Source organism: Capsicum annuum, chromosome 9, assembly GCF_002878395.1.
Source record: "Capsicum annuum cultivar UCD-10X-F1 chromosome 9, UCD10Xv1.1, whole genome shotgun sequence".
NCBI classification, from domain to species: Eukaryota; Viridiplantae; Streptophyta; class Magnoliopsida; order Solanales; family Solanaceae; genus Capsicum; species Capsicum annuum.
The window spans coordinates 37,873,469-37,894,559 of NC_061119.1; the positions used below are offsets into that span (position 1 = coordinate 37,873,469).

Here is a 21,091-nt window from a genome sequence, read left to right on the forward strand (position 1 = left end):
TAGAGATGATTTATTAACAGACATTTCTTATTATTAAAGACTCATGGGCAAGCTTATGTATGATAATATCACCAGGCCTGATATTAGTTTTGTTATATATACACATAATCTTTTCATACAGCATTCCAAGAGGTCTCATTGGGGAGATATTAGTAGGGTGGTTCGATATCTTAAAGGTAATGTTGGACAAGAAATTTGGTTAAAGGCTCAACCTTACACCTCTCTCATATATTCGCGTGGCTCAGATTGGGCTTCCTGCCCTAATACTAGAAGATCAGTCACAGGCTATATGGTCTACTTTAGTGAATCTTTGGTCTCTTGAAAGTCCAAAAAATAACATACTGTGTCCAAAAGTTTTGCTGAGGCAGAGTATAGAATGAAATTAAAAAGGATTTGAATTAAAGAAAAATTGAGTCGACAGATTAGCTTTGTCAGTCAACTCACCTGCAAGTTAGTATACTTGATAAAATAGAATTAAACTAAAAAGTATAAATGAAAGATAATAAAGAACTCAGAGTTTTACACTAGTTCGGATCACCAGTGTAGCGCATATTTTGGTTCCCTTGGGTCTCTAGAGTTTCCTTTAGAGCTTAACTAGAGAGAGAGTTACAGTAGAATTGAACAAGTTCTGAGTACCAATCTAAAGTAATTAGATCTTGTGACACAACCTCGATTGTTATAACTAATGGGTTGACTCAATCTTTATCTTTTTGTAACTACTATAAACTGACAAAATTATAGAGCTTTATGAAGACTAAAAGTTGAGACAAAATGGTAGTTTCCAATGAAGTTGTGTGTTGATTCTTCTATCTTCAATGCCTTTATATAGTTTTCGTCTTTGGCTGATTTCTTGCTCTAAAAAGAAAAATCCAAGGGATTTTCATTCAATCAAGGATTTATATGGATTCCTTGATTGAGTATTCACATATTTTTGCACATACATATCAGATATGTCTGGGCGCATGATATGTTTTTTCCTTGCTAACTTAGCGTATTATATTCATACATGCCCATATCAGATGTCCATATAAGAAATATTATCATTTTTCTATCCAGCTTTCATATAATATTGCGTCGCACTAATCTTCTACTTCGATTACTCGCAGAGATCTTTTCCTTGTATAGGAGTCTTTTGATTCCTTACTTGTGAGATTTTTCAGATCATCTAGTGTCGCCTAATTGATTCTTTTCATGTCTAGTCCATGATCTTCTTCATCACAAAATCTTTCTGATTTGGTCCTACATGTTTATTATGTTAGTTTGTCATTATTAAAATATTAAGTAATTATAGGAGGCTAACAATCTCCCCTTTTTAATAATGACAAAATAAATATCAGTTAACTTTTTTATTTTTATAAGCTACCCCTGACTTGTAGCTAGATCCTTTGCACATGCAGCAAGCTCCCTCTTTCATGTTGCTTCCTTTACTAGAAAAAGTTGTTTTGGTCCTTCTGATTTACTGGTGAAAATTTTCTCCCCCTTTGGCATAAACAAAAAACATGAAAAATAGACAAGCAAGCAATGCAGATAAATAAATAGCAAAAATAGATACAATAAGAGAAAAACAAATAGCATCCAAGAGCAGTCAAGATATTAGGGCGGAGAAATACAGTACCTCACATACAGACCAATCAAAAGAAGAGGACAGGCCTCCTTTAAATTGAGAAGATTTATCTAGAACCAACCTAGTGTTTTTTGAGAAAATAGGTGAAGGTAATGCATATTGTGACAAAACCATTCGTAACAGTGTTCCAAATTCTTTGAGAAGTTTGAATAGGAGTTCTGCACTGAGATAGCAAGCTCATTATGGGAGGAGTTGGCTTCAGTCTTTATGGAATCTACTTGCTTAAATATTTTACTGGAAATTTTGACTTCTTCCTACTTAAGACTGTTTAGAACAATATGCACCTTCCCAAAAATACAGACTCTTAGAGGCTAATCAGACTTTCCTTAATGACATACATACATTCCTTCATCTCTGTTATTCCTTTCAACACTGAGGAAGTAGGGTTAGAAACAAACTTACTTACTTTGGGAAGATCAAACCTTACCTTAAAAGAATCTGTTTTGCACCATTCACTCCCAACCAAAGCATAGCCCATGCTAGAAAGGTTTTGGAGTCATAGGTGACAGATACTTCAACAATGAAAAACACCAGAAAGATCGATTAAGTAAAAATGCAAAGTTTGGGTAATTGACAAATTATATGGCAAACTGGCTAAAGCATGAGGGTCATACACACTCTCTAATAAGTATTCTCGAAACTACAATGCCCAGTTAATTTTGTATCTTTTAGCAAAATAATATAGAACAAACACATCTCAAATAGTAACATTACTCAAGGATCCTGTTCAAGGAATCAGAGTAGAAGCAATTATGTGAGACATAATTCTATGCTTAAAACATAAAGATAGGGGACCGAAGTTAGACAGGTTCGGCAACAGCAACATTTGCCTCCTCAAAGTTGACTTTAAAGTCTTCAGGAACAAGTTTTACTTATAAAAGAGACCGCTCTAGAGAGCTTAGTATCAAATACCTTTTCAAACAAAAAATCATTCAAAAAATTCGTGTTCCTAACCCAAGGGTCTCAAGTTTGCTACTATCTTGTGAAAAGCAAAGATTAGCATAGAACATTCGAATTGGATCCTAAAAAAATTCTAATCCATAAAGATGAAATACCAAATACAAATTCCAAGCCTTAGACATAAGGCTTAAGTTGCACTGAGATTTTTTCAACTGATGAAGATTTACAACTCTCCCCATCACAATTGAACGACTGCTTAAAGTGACAAACTTCTCTCGATGAGAAGTAGTCCAGAACTTGTGCATATCTTCTGGAGGAAGAGTTTCTAGAGATTTTGACTTGGTTTTCTTTAAAAAATAATTGGAACTGGTAGAGGTGCATTTTTTAGGGTTATCATAGTGAAGACAGTAAGAGGAGGCTTCTTCGAAGGAGCCCGCAATGAGAACATGATCTTGATTATCAGAAAAATAGTTGGTTGGAGTTTTTGAAGGGTGAGCCATTGATTTGGTTTTACGGATAAGGATAGGGATAATAGAGACAAGGGGGAAAAGAGGTTTTTTACAAGGAAGAAAGGGAGGCGAAGGGGGGAATTTGAAAGGATAGGTCAAGAGAGGAAGAATGCAGTCATAAGAAAGGTGAAAAGACAAAAGAAGATATAAAAAAGGAGAATACGGGGGCCGTGAGTCAGAACATAGGGGTAATAATTAATAAAAGACGTTTACTAGAGGTGAAAAATATTTAAAAGGACCGTGTAAAAGAAACCACACACACAAAAAAAAAATTTCTTTAAAGTATATATTATTCAAAAAGATTGAACAAAAATTATTTTACATTAAAGCATTTAATTCTAAGTTTTTCTCAGAGAAAATTAAAAAAATCTTCTAGAAAAGATTTTGTAAAAATATCAAGCTGATTTTCTGAATCAACAAAATTTAGCACAAAATTACCATTTTCAACATAATCACGAACAAAATGATGTTTAATATCTATATGCTTAGCCCTAAAGTGATTCACAATATATTTTGATAAACTAATGAAACTTGTATCATCATATATTGATCAAATTGAAGTCAAGTAATTGGTGCATTATCCATAATATTTGAGTACTACAGTTACCAATGGCTATGTATTTAGCTTCGATGGTTGATAAGACAACTAAGGTTTGTTTCTTGTTGTGCCATGGGATTAGGGCATCCTCAAGAATTTGTCACATCCCCCTAGTGATTTTTTCGATCATTTTTATCACCTACAAAGTCAACATCTGAATAGACAATTAAATCAAGATTTGCGGAGTGGGGGTACCATAATCCAATATATAAAGTCCCCATGAGATATCAAATGATCCATTTGATAGCAGTCAGGTGGGACTCCTAGGGAGCCAACTGAAACCTCGCACATTTACACACACTAAACATAATGTTTGGTCAACTTGCGGTCAAGTAGAGTAGAGAATCAATCATTTCTCTGTATGTATTTTCATCAATATCTTTATTAGATGTATCTAAGTTGAGATTTGTTAAGGGACTCATAGGAGTTCTGAAGGATTTTCCTTTTTTCTTTCCAAAATTTTTAATAAGCTTATTTATGTATTTGGTTTGGCTGATGAATGTTCTGTTTGGGGTTTGCTTGATTTGTAGTCTCAAGAAGAATGTGAGTTCCCCTATGAGACTCATTTTAAGTTCTTCTTTCATAAGATTTGCAAAATTCTTGCACAAAGAGGTGTTAGGTCTACCAAAAATAATATCATTCACATAGATTTGTACGATAAACAAACTAGAGTCCAATTTTTGAGTAGAAGAGCAGTATCTATTTTACCTCTTTGAAAGTTACTATTTAACAAAAAAAGGTTCTCAATCTCTCATACCAAGATTTTGAAGCTTGTTTGAGATCATAGAGTGCTTTTGAGAGTTTGAAAACGTGATTTGGATATTGAAGGATCTTCAAAACTGGGAGATTATTTGACAAAGACCTCTTCATTGATAAATCTATTTAGAAAAGAACTTCTAACATCCTTTTGATATAACTTCAAACATTTACTAAAAGAATGTGAATAGATTCTAGCCTTGCTACGGAGTAAAAATTTCATCGTAATCAATACCTTCTTTCTGGGAGTAGCGTTGAGCTATTAACCTAGCTTTATTTCTAATGACCTTACATTCTTTGTTTACTTTATTTCAGTAGACCCATTTGGTTCTGAGACTAAACAATTTTTTGGTCTTTCAACTATATTCCAGACTTAATTTAGCTTAAATTGATCCAGTTTTTCTTTCATGGATAAGACCCATGATTCGTCTTTTAGGGCCTCATTAACCTTCTTAGGTTCAATCTGAGATACACGAGCTAGTGAAGCTTCTTTTCTTAGGAAAGCTCTTGTGTATTTCCAATGGTGAACTTATTTGGAAAACTTGCATTATGCCTCCACTTTCTTGGAATATTTATTTTTAATTATTCGACAATAGGAGTTGACTCTGGTTAAGTCGTACCTGACCCAGAATCGATTGGATCAGGTGCTATCTCAGGAGAAACTTTGTGTTGAAAGTCATTTACTTGTTCCTCATCAAAACTCAAACTTATAGAAATGTGATTAGATTCACCAAACACTATATTCATAGATTCTTTGACACATAGTGTTCATTTATTATAAGCTCTATAGGGACAACTAGTGGAGAGTAACCAAGAAAAATACCTCTATCGCTTCATGGATTAAACTTTCTCAAGTTATGCTTACTATTATTGTAGATGGAGCATTTGCATTCAAAAGGATGAAAGTAGCTGATGTTAGACTTATTTACTCTTCACAGTTAGTAAGGTGTCTTCTTAAAAATTGGTCTGATGAGACACCTATTGAGAATATGACATAAAGTGCCTACTGCCTCTACCTAGAAGTGATTAGGTAAGTTTTGTTCTAGGAGCATGGTTCTTGCAGTCTCTTGGAGAAATATATTTATTCATTTGACCACACCATTTTGTAGAGGGGATCTAGGAGAGGAAAAGTTATGAGGATAACCATTTTGAGCACAATAATCCTCCAAAGCTTTGTTTTTAAATTCTCCTCTATGATCGCTATAAACATAAGTGATGAAATGTCACAACCCAAGGCTGCTCCCAGTTAAAACATAATGCTTAGAGTCACAAGTGACCTCAGGCTAACCCATGGTCTGGCATAACTCTAAGATTACTGAAAAATTAACAAAATACTAGGTGAAAGCTAAACTGAAATAACTGATGGAAATAAAACAGTGAAATGTTGAATATCAACTAAAAACTGGAACAAAACTGTTTGACAAACAAACATGCTAAAAATTTAAACATTTGTCTAAAAGCCTCTAAATCATAGTGAGTTATTGAGACAAACCCCCCAACTAACTCCAATTGATTGAAACTAAAAGAAAGCGAAAAATAAATACTGATAACTAGTCCAAGAATGATATGGACTCACCAAAAATACTACTGGATGTGGTGCTGAACATGCTAAGTGCCATCCAGGTACTCAGTATCCAAACCAACATTACGAGACAATATAACACAGGAAAATATGTGGTTAGTACTTTGAATGTATTAAGTATGCGAGAAGGAAAACTAATTAGTCAATTTGGACATGAATACATGAAACATGATAAGCTAAATGCAAGACCAAGTATATACAAGTACTGCGTAAAACTGGATATTTGAATAACTGAATACAAGGTCATGCATGTCAGAACTGAAACATAAGCTGAGCATAAACTAAGGATTGTGAGAGCTAACAATAACCGACATAAGCCAATTTGAGCAAATCAAGGTCCAACCTGTAAGTCTAGTTGGAAGGGTGCTAGCACTTTGCTAAGGGTACCAACACTGGCTGAGTTGGATCCACTAAACTAATGTCCCGAAGGACTAGGGTGTCATGCCTCAACTGACGGGTGATTGTTGACACCTGATTTTTGTCCTCCCCATTTCAAATTAGTTTTTGAATTTCTCAAGTTTAAATAATTCTAAAATAATTATTTTAAGTTATTTTGAAATAAATTCCAAGCCAAACTTTAAAATTTATGTGAAATTAATATATTTTGTGTTAAAGATCATATAATTATCAGTTAAATCAAATGCTTTAAAATTTATTTTGAGGGAAGAGTTTGATTAAATTGCAAATATTCTACTTTTTCCATGAACGATTGAAAATAAGAAGTTGATAACATAATTAGTTTCTTAATTTTTAAACAAAATAATTATGCCGTATTAAACATTTATTTTAAAATTATTGAATTTGAGAAGCTCGACTGAATTACTGAAAAGCTAATTATGTCTCAACTTTATTCAATTAATTCAGCTATGGCTATTTTATTAATGTAAAACGGCTATAATTTTTAACTCGACTCATTTCTTTTCTTGACCCAATACATCCAGCCCATTATCATTCCCTTTTAATTTTTGTATAAATAATATAAATACCAACCTTTTAAAAGTAATTACACTCTCTCCCACTTTTGTAATTACTTTCTCTCTCCCTATTAATATACATAATATAGCCGACATATACATAGTATTCTGTGTATATGTGAGATTTTTGTAATATATTTAGGGAGTTGAGATTTTTTGTAATATTGAAAATATAAATTGTATATTTATATAATTTTTAGACCCACATCCTTTAAATCATTTCTCTAACTTAACCCAACGGACAACTTGCACCAGCCCATTTCAAACACTGAGCCAGCCCACCATTTTTCTTTTCTTCGTTACAACAACCAGCAATTCAACAACAAACGACATCATCAACTAAACCCTAGGCTCCTCCCTTTTGTTTACCTTTTTACCCTCGCGATCAGCCATTTTTGGCTAGAATGTTCATCATCTTCTCTTGCTCAAGCAACACTTGTGTGTTCTTGGCAAAATCGCGCCGAAACATAGCAGAGCATGAACACACATTAACGGTAGCAACTCGTTTTGGTCTCTTTTATTGTTCTTTTCATCTTCCCGTTCTGATTTTAGAACTATTTTGATACAAATTCCTGCTTGTATATAGTCAGATTGAAGATTTCAAAAATCTCTACATTTTTTCTGTACAAACAGTTTCAAATCCAAAACCCCTAATTTTTCCCACTAATTTCCCCTATAAATAGATCGAGAGGGATAAAGGCGAGAGGAGGATTTCTTGGGGAAAAACTTGAGGGTTTTGGAGGTGTGCACTTCTAACCCTACGTAACCAAGAAATTTTCAGAACACCCTCAAAATCCATCAAAATGGTTTGAATTCCAATAGCGCATTGAAATCGCGGTGGAAGTTGTTCCGACGAAGTTTTGAAGTCCTGGTATCTCTGCCCATAAGAAGGTAAAATCCCCTCACTCCATTGCTCTTAATATAATTCTGAATCATCGGGTTTAGTTAGGTTGTCATGTGACGCTTTAAATCATCTTAAATGTTGGTCTTGGTTGTTCATGACTGTGAATCATTTTCTTGGATTCTTATTTATCATCTGTTTTTTTAGAGAATTATTGGTTACGGCTAAATTAAAAATAATCCAATTAACGAGCGTGTACACTTATGTCTCCGGTATTCCTTACTCAATGTTTGATCAAAGTATTTTGCTTCTCTTATTTTTTTTTTTGTACCCCGTCTTTTATGGTTTAAAGTTGCTTATAAAAATCTTTTCCTGTGATTTTCAGTACGTATGAGGTTAAAAAAGAATTGGTCTTGGATTCAAAATAGAGAAAATCCCTGAAAAAATGTTTTAGTTTTGCTTGTTATATGCAATAATATGCTTCCGTGTGCCTCGTTTCACTTGGTGATTCAAAACATACAAGTTATCGATATTAAGTACCATGGTCTATTAAGCATTTTCCATCAGGTATTGGTAGAAGTAAATGATCATGTTGTTTCGCACAGTTATTTCAGAATCTTAATGGTGGTCATTTTTCTCGTATGATTAGCTAGTCGTTTCAGTCGATATTTCTAATTATAAAAGAACATACAGTAGGTTTTAGTCTTGTATTCGGTAAATATGCATAGGAATGTAAAATTTAATTACTAGTCTTCACTATTGTATGTCATCTTCAATGGTTTTAAATTTATCACTAGAAGTAAGATATGACGGTTTGAAATTCCACACCTAATTGCATTCAAGTTCGTTAGTTTCCACTGGTTAGCTAAAATAAAATTGGTTAGCATGAGTTAGCTGCTAAAGCTCCATGTCAAGGTTTCAATTTGAGTGCTTTGTTTACTATAGAAGCACATATTTTTCTGGAAAGTCACTGCCTTTTCCTTGGTTTAAATCTTCAAATATCCTGATCTTATTTGTTTACATTGTAATGTTCCTATATATACATAGACACGCGCACACTCTTTCTTGATTTTTGTTTCTTGACTTGAGTTTTTCGATATGTCATACTCTTAAATCTCTCATACAAAGAAGTTTTTTTCTCTTTCTTTTCGGACATTAATTGAGTCTACAAATTTGCACCTTTCTTGAATTGTTAGTCCCACTGATGATTGCTCGTGAAATAATATGATAGATTAAATGTCTTTGTTAAGCACTTGAATTTGTTCTTTTCTTCTAAAGCCCATTTAAATTATTATGTGCTATGACGTTAGTTAATTCTAATGTTGACTCATTTCCCTCTTATGCATGTAATCCATCATGAGTCCATATTGGACTCTTCTCCAATCCTCTTGTATTTTTCGGGGCCAAGCCCCAATCCTCCCGAATCAAGCCCTATCAAAGTCCAAAATGGGCTAATAGATGAAGAAAACGGGACTGATTTGTGGCGATATACAGATGATATACGAGAAGGATATTGATATACAGGTTACAAAATGTAGAAATGCTGATGTTAAGGTTCACATGGGGATGATATACGTCCCAATATGCATTGGATATATAGGAACAGGAATTGTGATATACAAGTTAATATACATGCAGGAAAGTGGACCCAATGTCCATAAAATTCGAAGCCCAAAAGCTGGGCAGCTTATTGATGGGCCAAGGAAAGGCCCAACTTCAGTTCCTGACTTCATTCTTTGTAACTTATGATTTATCTCTGTTTATTTATATTAACTAACACTTTAATCAATTAATCTAGACAAATCCCCTAAGGCATTGTCATTTTATTTATCTCAGTTTTCTTTTACTTAATTCATAAATTTTTCACCTAATTTTTCTTGTCTAAAAATAGATTAAATTGGTTCTTTCGATTTTCTCCTTAAAGCAAGTCTTCTAAAAGTGAGTATTTTATTTTAAGATGATATTTGTGTTGTTCATGTAACTAACTGTTTATCTTAGATTAAAGTAATTTTTTCCAAACCTAAGAAACTAATTTGTTTGAAAATTAATTTTTCAAAAATTAGCAAAGCACTTTTAATTTGATACTCTCTTAACATTTTTTCCAAAGGTATTATCTGGGGAAAAGGACATGGTATAACCATTTTAAAAAAAAAAAATGTCCATTTGAAAATATGGACGTGGTGTAGCCAGTCAGCTTAAGTAATTCTCTTATTTAGTCATTTGGCCCTATTGGACACATGTAATTTCTATACTCAATTGATACACCTTTATACCACATTGATATACTTTTATATTATATTGATGCACTTTTTAAAAAAGAGAAAGAAATTCTATGTAAGCACATATAGTTTCTATACTCAATTGATACTCTTTTATACCACATTGATACATTTTTATGCTATATTGATATACTTAGGGGTCGTTTGGTAGGGTGTATAAAAATAATGCAAAATATGGTGTATTAGTAATGCTTGTATTTTTCTCATGCAGTGTTTGGTTCGATGTATTAAAAAAAAAATGAATTACATAATTTTTTTTAATTTTTTTTTTTTTACATAATATCCTTAATATATATGTTGGAAAGGATGCGGAAATTTTTTTGAGGAGTAATAGGGTCTTTAAGCATGTTAATGCACGCATTAGATCCATTGCATTACTAATGCCATGGATTTTGAGGTATTAGTAATACACACCTCAATGCACAATAGAGTGTATAACCAATGCTTGCATTAGTTATACATAGGGTAAAAAGGTATATCAAACAAGATACTACTAATACACATTAAATTAATGCATGCATCAACATTTTAATACACTACCAAACGATCCCTTAAAGTGTTCGTATACTCAATTGATATTTTCTTATACTAGATTGACACATTTTTAGAATTCATATAAAATCTATATAGAATCATATAAAATATGTATCTAAATAATAATTGTAGTTAAAAATTATATAGAAAATAGTACATAATAATTTTCCAACTAAACGGCCACTAACTGTATTGTCTTTTACTTGTTCTAGTTGTACATGATTCATGAAATGAGATGATATTTGATGTATTTCACTTATAACGCTCCAATGGCCGTATATAATTTGGGTTTCCCATTCTTGACAAACAACACATTTCATTCATAGAGATTCTGTTCAGTTTATTAATATTTTCTCTGATGCCTACAGTGCTATTACTATCTGATGGCACCTTGTTGCTTTGTGTATAACAATCCCCACCAATTTCCATTTTAATGCAAAAATGTAACTTAGACACTTTGCCTTAGATTGTTTTCACACACTTTAATGGAAAACTTTGCATTATATCTCAATCAATCTGAACAGGATTAAAGTTGACTAAATAATTTTTTTATTTGTTTTCATCTGTGTTATCTTAAGTTAAATTGCTTCCACACAAATCTCTACTAAAAATTACTACACAATGGCACAAGAATTGACATAACAAGATGTTCAAATTCCAATAGTAATAGTCCAAAAAAAAAAAATAGAATTTAAAATCGGATTAAAGTACAGTAGGACACTATAATAATATGTTATTATGAGATGCTAAAAAATAATAAGGAGCCAAAAAAACATGGGCCCATTAAACAAGAAAAGTCGACGGCCCAGTACACAAAAAAAATGAAAAAGACCGAATTGTGATGCTTAATGACTATTTACTGAGTTTTTAAATTTAGGTGTTAATTTTGTGGAATTGTTTTAGTTTTAAGTATTATTTTTGTCCTTTCCCTTATGATCTATAACAAAATTGACTTCTCTCTAATAGTAATTAATAATAAGAAATAATTATGTAATCTTCTTCTTTTACAAAAGCAAAAATTTCATTTTCCTCTTAAATCCAAAAAATTGCAGTTTAGTTCAACTCATGTAGAATATTTCTCGTCTGAATAAATAAATGCTATTTTAAATACGTAAATAAATGATTTTAGTATTTTTTATAAAATCATCCTTTTGCAAAGTTAGTCTTTTTTAAGTTAGTCAAAAAAATATTTGGTAAACTGTTTTTTAAACGGACGCTCCTAAGTGCCTTAAAATCTTCTTAGGTCGTTAATTGAACTCTTATCCATTTTCTCTAGTTTTAAAGGTTTATTTTTGTTTTTGAATCTTTGAAACTCGTTTAAGTTTTTCTTGATTTTTCTATAAAAATCAAGTGGCGACTTTGTGAATTTCTTAAAATTATTTTGAAATTTTCTTGAATTTCTTAAAATAGTTTTTAAAAGGGCAAACCATTTTCTTTTTAAATAAAAATTCGAAAAGGATAAAACAGAAATGACGACTCTGTTGGAGATTTAACTAGGTTCTAACCAAATATTTGAACTAACTTCTTTGACTAATTATTCGAATTTGTAATACTTGAACTGCTCATTTGCTTATGTGTTTAAATTTTCATAAATTTAAACTATTGCATTTCATGGCATACTTCCACATTTGAAATATATAAACTGTTTGGAGTTTCGTCATTGTCGCGTCCCCTATTTATCAATTCCAAATGAAGTGTTGGGAATACGACAGTTTATTGGTACATTAGGCGTCCGATGACTATTTTTATTTTCAGACTCAAGTTGTCCGCTTGGGAACCTGGTCAAAGCCCACTCTAGATACCTAGGATAGAGCAAAACCAAAATCCTTTTTAGGCATGAGTCTAGGATGATCCAATACCTAAGGAGGTATCAGGACCATTAGAAAAATCTCACCTTACGTCTATTGACCACAAGTCAATAACAAACGATCATCCTTTACATGTTTTAATTGAAAGATGTAATGTCAGATTGTATGGACCATTGTTCCTTGGGATATATTTGGGAGCAATGGAACGTCTTACAAATGACATGTATATCCTTCAAATGCTAGGCTTACCTTTGGCTTGAAAGGTCCCATGTATGCTAGGACGCGTAATAATTATTTATGTGCTATATTGTTTCATTATTTTTCTTTGTCTATATTTGTTTGATTTGTGTAGTTAAATAACACATCCTTGTCTTTAAACAAGACTAATCCATTATTTTATTTCAAAATCTTAGAGTATTAATTGGCATATAAGACTCAAAATTTAAATCCTTTTAAAATATCCTTAAAAGTCCGTCGATATAATTCCTTCCAATTTACCTAAGTTTTATTCAAAATTTCATTAGGCCATTATCTAATACATATTGACCACATTGCTCTCACAATTTATTTTTTTCCCTCGCATTTGCTTATAGTCAGAGCTATCCAGATATTCTATTAATGAAAAGACTATGTTGTCTTCCAAAAAAAAGTTTTTCAAATAAGCCTTTTAGGATCTTTATTTGAAAATACCCGATTTCTTTAAATCACTTAGTTCATCCTATTCGAAATGTTGTTTTTCCCATTAAATTCAAAATCCATCAAATGATTAAAGTTCTGATTATTCAGTCACTTTCTCAAGTGTCCTATCCTTTAAATTCTGGATTTGGTATGTTTCAAATCAAATATACGTCGTTTGTTTCGTATATTACTTTGGTTAATCATTACGATCATGACCTAACATTTTATCTTTTGAGTGATTTTTTTTCTTTTACAGAGAGGCTATATTGTGTTGGTAATCAAATTTGCTCACTTCACAAAGACTAAAAGCAAATCAATTTCAAGTAATCGCTGGCAAAACATCAGTATTTCACATGGTCTAAGATCAAGAAAACAACTACAGATTCATCAGTTCTTACTTGAACTAATAGAAAGACTCGTTCAACTATGGATCCTAGTTTGATCAGCACAAATACTTCATCCGAGTTAGTTCCTAGTTTGATCAGCACAAATACTTCATCCGAGTTAGTTCCTATCTTCTTTATAGCAATGGACCTAAGTGCCCTCATAGGAAGAGAAATAACACTAAAGGTCATTGTTGGTTAGGAGCAACAAATTATCGAGCTAAGGCTTATGGTGATGTAAAATAGAACACTTTCTCAAACTCATCCAAACATGACTTTGCTTTCTGATGCTCGACAAAAGGGGATTATATTCCTAACATCAGAAAGATTTGATCAGGAAGATCATTTTGCTCATACTTCTCAGAATGCCCCTTCTATGTACACATTTGCTCATCCTAAGGTTCAGAACATATCATTGTCACACCAAGCTTTGCCAGTGTACACCTATTCTATCGCTCCACCAGCAACACAAACTCAAGAGTTACACTGTTTAGATGTTAATCATTACGTTAAAAAATGAAATGATCTAAGAATGTACACTGATGTGATGGTGAACAGAAAGCTTAAGGTCTTGGAAGATGCAATGAGAAGCCTTCGGGGGCTTGGGAGTAACCAAAGTGTGAAGTATGAAGAGTTGTGTTCATTTCCCGAGATCAAGTTGCCTCCTAGTTATAAGATCCCAAAATTTGAAAAGTTTGATCGATTCGAAAATTCCTTCTTTTATTTAAAAACTTATTGTGAAAAATTGATTACTATGGAAAAAAAGGAATACGGGTCAAGCTATTTAGTCAAAGTTTGAGTGGAAAGGCTTTACAATGGTATGCTAAACAAGATGTGACTAAATGACGCACTTGGGATGACTTGAAAAATACTTTTGTGGATCACTACAACTTTTATATCGATATTATTCCTGACAGAATATATATCTCAAAGCTAAGGCAGAAATCAAATGAGAGTTTTCGTGAATATGCCATATGGTGGAGAGAAAAAGCAACCAAGGTACATCATCCTATGGAAGAAACTAAAATAGTTAGTTACTTCATTCAAAATATTTTGATCGCATGGTAATGATAGATCGAAAAACAATTACTAAAATTATCAAGAATGGAGAAATAATTGAGAATGACCTCAAGACAGGAAGGATAATGAATTTGACATAACTGTAATCCACCCATAAGGACTTCCGGACTATCTCTTTTATAAATGTAAAGAAAAAGGAGAAGGAAGTAACGGGAGGGATGACTCAAGAAAGTTCAACCCAATGTTTGACATACTCACTATCCAGTCGGCAATGTTCAAGCAACATATCATGATCAACCTCCACCATAAAACTAACAAAATAATGCACCTCATGCGAACCATGAAAGGAAGCCTCCCAGGATCTTCACGTCATTAGCAGAACCACTTACTTAACTTTAGAAAGGTTGAAATAAGCAGGGCAACTTCATCCAGTGGAAGCAAAGCTTGGGAACACTTTTTCTAATTGGTATAACCCAAACAAGTGATATACTGACCATTCTGAAGTTGTTGGACATAATACAGAGAAATGTATCACTCTTAAGCAAAAAATCAGGACCTGATTGACAATAAGGTGATAACGCTTGAAGAAGCTCCAGCTAATGTTAAAGACAATCCATTCCCAATCATAAGAAGTAGTCATTGGCACCATCAATCAGAAGAAACATAATTTTTTCTTAAAAACGCACTTTTGACATCCTTCTATCCTGCATTTAGAAGTTATTGTTTTCTTTTATTGTAATTTTACTTTCCATTTTATTTCTTTGTAATTGCATTCTGTCGCTTTATTTCCTTGTAATCGCACTTTATGATTTGATTTTCTTTTAATTGCACCTTTTTAGTTGTAATGAACTATTTTCGACCTGATTTCCCTTGTGGAATACGTAGGCGTCCTGTATGGGCTTCGGTCATGTTATCAAAAGTATCAAATATCTCTTTTGTATGTATGAACTATATTTTTCCTTAGTTCCTAAGAATGAGATACATAGGCAGCCCATGTCGACTTCGTTCAATTCCTTAGAAAATTTATCTTTTTATTATATGAACAAACTATATTTGACCTGAATTTCTAAGAATGGGATACGTAGGCGACCTATGTCGGCTTTGATCAACTGCTTAGAAGATTTATCTTTTCATTTTATGTTGGAACTATATTTTCTACCTTAATCGAATGCACAGGCACCACACTGACTCGACCATATTTCCCAAAAGATTTTCATAGAAATTATGGCAAAATTTTGAGAAGATCTCAAGAAATCCATCAAAAAGATCCTTTACCAAGTTAAATAAAGATGACATTGAAGCATGTAGCTAGGGTCAAAATTTTTGAGAATGTCTAAAAAATTTCACAAAACTTGACATTTTCTACAAAGTTGAAAATTAGATGTTGCTGAAGCTAAAATCGGGTCATAAACTTTTAAAGTTCTCTATGCTAAAGTACTCATGTACTCATGTGCTATGACGTAAGTGAATGCTAATATTGATTCTTTTTCCTTTTACGCATGTAATCCATCACGAGTCTATATTGTACTCTTGTCCAATCCTCTAGAATTTTTTGGGGCCAAGCCCCAATCCTCTCGAGTCAAGCCCCATCAAAGTCCAAAATGGGATAATATATGAAGAAAAAAGGTCTGATCTGTGGTGATATACAGAAGATATATGAGAAAGTACTGATATACAGGTTGCAAAATTAAAAAATGGATCGAGAACCTGGAGATGGTGATGTTAAGGTTCACATGGGGATGATATACATCCTAATATGCATTGGATATACCAAAAAAATGTAGGAAAAGGAGTCGTGATGTACAACTGATATACATGCAGGAAAGTGGACCCAAAGCCCATAAAATTGGAAGCCCAAAAGCTAGGTAGCTTCTTGTGGGCCAAGGAATGGCCCAACTTCAGTTCCTATCCTAATTTTTTTTAGCTTATGATTTATATTTATTTATTTGTATTAACTAACACTTAAATCAATTAATCTAGATGAATCTCCTAAGGCGTTGTCATTTTATTTTATCTTGATTTTCTTTTACTTAATTCATAATTTTTCACCTAATTTGTCTTGTCTAAAAATGGATTAAATTGATTCTTTTGATTTTCTCCTTAAAATAAGTCTTTGAAAAATGAGTATTTTATTGAAGATGACATTTGTTTTGTTCATATAACTAATAGTTTATTTTAGATTAAAGTAATTTTCTCCAAACCTAAGAAACTAATTTGTTTGAAAATTAACTTTCCAAAAATTAGCTAAGCACTTTTAATTTGATACTCTCTGAACATTTTTTCCTAAGGTATTATCTATAACAAAATTGACATCTCTATAATAATAATTAATAATAAGAAAATAATTATATAATCTTCTTCTTTTGCAAAAGCAAAAAATTCATTTTCCTCTTAAATCCAAAAAATTACAATTTAGTTTAATTCAAGTAGAATATTTCTTGTGTGAATAAATAAATGCTATTTTAAATATGAAAATAAATGATTTTAGTATTTTTATAAAATTAACCTTTTGCAAAGTTACATATTCTTAAGTTAGTCAAAAAATATTTGGTAAACCATTTTTAAAACGGACTCTCCTAAGTGCCTTAAAACCTTTTTAGGGCGTTAATTGAATCCTTACCCATTTTCTCTAGTTTTAAAGGTTTATTTCTGTTTTTGAACTTTTGAAACTCTTTTAAGTTTTTCTTGACTTTTCTATAAAAATCAAGAGGCGACTCTGTGAGTGTAGGCTAGTGTGAGTGTGGGGGTTGTAGCAAGCAGTCAGGAGAGATCTTGTGTAGCCGGGTTAGGGTGTTCATAGGGGTCTTTGATTTGTGAGTGTATGGTACTACTAGGTGGGTGTTCTATTCCCTATTTCTTAGTTCCTTTTTTCTTATTTCGTGTTGCCCTTACTTCTCGTATTTTGTGTTTCTCTGATTTCTATTTTATTATTTCTTACTCATAATTTCTGTTATGTCATCCATCCCCTTGTTTATTATTCTTTATTTTGAGCAGGGAGTCTATCGGAAACAACCTCTCTACTTCTTCGGAGGTAGCGGTATGAACTGTGTACATCTTACCCTCCCTAGACCCCATTTTGTGGAAATACACTGGGTTTGTTGTTGTTGTTGTTGAAGTTTTTAAAAATTTAAACCATTTTCTTTTTAAATGAAATCTGAAAAGGATAAAATAGTGCCCCCTTATAACCTACAGTGGCACAGTAGTTCTGGAACTTAGGGGCTTCTCCTAAATGTTTCAAGCCTCAACTGATGGGTGAGTCGTCACCCCTACATTCACTTGGTGCTAAGTACTCCTCCCAACTAAATGATACTGAAAATTGATATATGTTCAATATAGTGGTATTCTTGAAAATAGCAACATATACACAATCTGAAGTGCTCACAAAATATGTCAACTGGTACATACTTGAATTCCTTGATATCCGGTGTTCATAACCCACAAACTCTTACTAATGCAACTGAACATGATGATAATAAAAGCTTATCATAATAGGAAATTTTATAATTCCAGCCAAACTCAATGATTTATCAACCAAAGAAAATTTATGATTCTGAGTATGAAAGGATGATACTCCTAAGGAAAAACATGCTACTCCTAAGGGAAAACATGTACTCATGGTCTCATTACAAAAATAAACTGAAGGGATTAAGTAAACTCATATTTGACCTGAAATCCAAAACCTTAAGGAAGCAATAAACTTGAGAATTTGAAATATTTTTGGGACTCAATGGATGAAAGGAATCCATTGATGAAATCCCATATATATGGAGGTGGAAGCCTTGGAGAAATCCTTGGAATTTGAATTTGAAGTTGAGAAAACCTAACTTGGCTTTGGCGAAGAATAATCCCCCTTTTCTTGGTTTCAACTGATTTTGTGACTTAATGGGGAATTTGGGGTAGTTTAGGCTTATATACCACCCTTGGAGAAGCCTAAACTAAATGGGTTAGGAGTTAAAAGAATAGGAAAAGACTAAACAAACCTTTTTAAAATGTGTAGATAAAAGCTGATATCAGTCATAACGACCGAGGTAATGACTCGTTAGGTCAGGTAACGACCCATTGCCTGGATTAGTTGTAGGAGGTTCTACACCTTGGGTCCTTACTATTATGACAATGATTTCCCTCTTGACGACTCGTTGGGACTAATGTTGAATCGTTAGGAAGAGTCATTGTCAGGAACTTGATTTTTAGATTTATTTCTGTTGTGACAAAGGGTACCCCTAACGACTCGTTCAAACTAATAATGAGTCGTATACTAAAATCATCACCACTAAGCTGAAATCTAGGATCCCTTACTACTGCGGTGATGACTCCACACAACGACTCAATGTGTATGACAAATGATCGTTGCCAGAGTTGTTGTCACTGGCAGTTGACAGTCCCTCAGACATATTTTCTAGAACTTTTTACTACGATATCGGATTAAGGTAAGATTAGTGACATTGGAAAGAAAATTCGATGGCCTATCTTTTTATGGGACTAGAGCTCAAAAACTTGGGGTATACATGAAGTACCCTACTTTTCTTTGTACTTTTCTACATAAGTTCTCAAAATTAGTGAATGATTCATATTTATGAGCAAGAAACATTACCTAGGTAAAGCGAGCATAATCATTAACTATAATAAATACATATCTTTTTCCACTAATGTTTACGATCTTGGTAGGGCCAAATAGATCCATGTGGATTATATGAAGGGGTTTGGTAGTACTGACAATGTATGTGACTTTAAAAGATATTCGAGTTTGTTTACCAAGTTGGCAAGCATCAAAGATGTGATCCTTTTCAAACTTCAGCTTTGGTAGATCGTTCACCAATTCAAGTCTAGAAAGTTTTTCAATGCCATGCATGCTGGCATGCCCAATTTTTCTGTGCCACAACCAGGTGTCACTGTTTTAAGCAATGAGACATGTCAGGGTAGCAAAATTAAAATTATTAGAACATCAATACTATCAACACGGTCACCAATAATAGTGATTTTCCTTTTTTATGCTTTATGAAGCAATTTTCAGCTTCGAAAGATACATTGAATCCTGCATCACACAACTGGTTGATGCTCAATAGATTGTCTTGAGTCCATCCATGAGATATATTTCAATGAGCTCGCATGAGGAGTTGAGCTTTACAAAGTCGATTCCTATGACTTCTTCTTTAGCATTATCGTCAAATCTGACTGATCTATCTTTAAATTTCTTGGAAAACCAAAAATTTTCTTTCTTTCCGATCAAGTGTGTGGAACATCCATTATGTATCACCCATATCCCTTTTTTGAAGTTCTTACAAACATGTTCCTACACCACAAAAGAATTAATTTTGTTTTGATACCCAAATAGTCTTGGGTCCTTGAGGGTTAGATATGCTTTCTTTAGGCCTCCAAGTCCATATTTCTTTAGACTGTTGTCTATAGTTATGTGATTTGTTCCCCTTTTTCCATAGGTGTAGTAAATATGTCCTTGAAAGGAGAAAGAGGTTTTAGCAAACTAAGGGTATGTTTGTTATGAAGGAAAATGTTTTCCATGGAAAATATTTTTCTAGAAAATATTTTCCTGGAAAACAAGTTGATTTCTTACTTCTTTTCTTATGTTTGGTTGGTGGATGAAAAATATTATTTGGTTGGATAATGAAAAAATAATTTTTCAAAATATATATTTTAGTGTTTAGCTAAAGCGTAAAAATACATTTTAGAATCCTTTTCTAAAAAATAAATTAAAAAAATTAAATTCTTCTTTAGTAAGGAGGTTGGTTGACGAGTGGGTGGGGGTGTCAGAATAGATAGTAGGGGTAGGGTAAGAAAAAGTTTTGAATTTTTTTTGTTAAGAAAAAAAATTTAAAAATTAAGGGGGGGGGGGGAGGGGGTTTTGTAGGAGGTGGGGTTTAGGGTAGGGGAGGGAAGGGGAAGGGGGAAGAAAAAAATTAAAAAATTTTGAAAAATAAATTTAATTTTTTTGAGGTTGGAGATGGAGGGAGGGATGGGAAAAGGGGCTGGTAAGGGGGAGGGTAGGAGGGGTATGGGCGTAAGAGAAAAGTTTGAATTTTTAATAAAATGTAGATATTATTTTTGGAGGGGGGCTGGTAAGGGTAGGCGTGAGGTAGGGGTAGGGGATGGACTAAGAAAAAATTTTAAAATACTTTTTAAAATAATTAAATTTTGGGAGTGGGGTGGGGGTAGGGGTATGGGTGGGGGTAGGGATGGTGTCGGGGTGATAGAGTATTGAGGGCAGGGGGTGGGATAGATAATTTTGATAATTGTATGAACATTTCAACTTTAAAGTGAGGTTGAAAGAGAGTTTTGAAAAATGTTTTCCTCACTTTTTGAAGGGAAGTCATTTTCCTTAGATTTAAGGAAAATAAGTTGGTTTGAAAAATATTTTCCAAAACATATAAGCCAACCAAACATAAGAAAACTGGAAAACATTTTCTGAAAATTATTTTCCTTCATACCAAACACACCCTAAAAGACTCTGATGAAAAAGTTGATTTAGCTTTAAAAATGTTTGACCTGAACTGTGACTTGGTGATTTTCTAATGTTGTTTAATTGCATTTTTACATCATCAAGTTTTTTTAAGCAAATTTATTTTTATCTGGCTTGCTTCAAGCTAAATTTG

The 21,091-nt window shown here is 32.9% G+C and overlaps 1 long non-coding RNA gene across 1 annotated transcript; it reads left to right on the forward strand.

Annotated features, from left to right (window-relative positions):
* The first annotated feature begins 7,189 nt into the window (after window positions 1-7,189).
* Window positions 7,190-9,614, forward strand: LOC107842829. The gene is made up of 2 exons (XR_001666124.2): window positions 7,190-7,437; window positions 7,627-9,614. It is a non-coding gene; the product is annotated as an uncharacterized LOC107842829 (long non-coding RNA).
* Window positions 9,615-21,091: the final 11,477 nt, after the last annotated feature.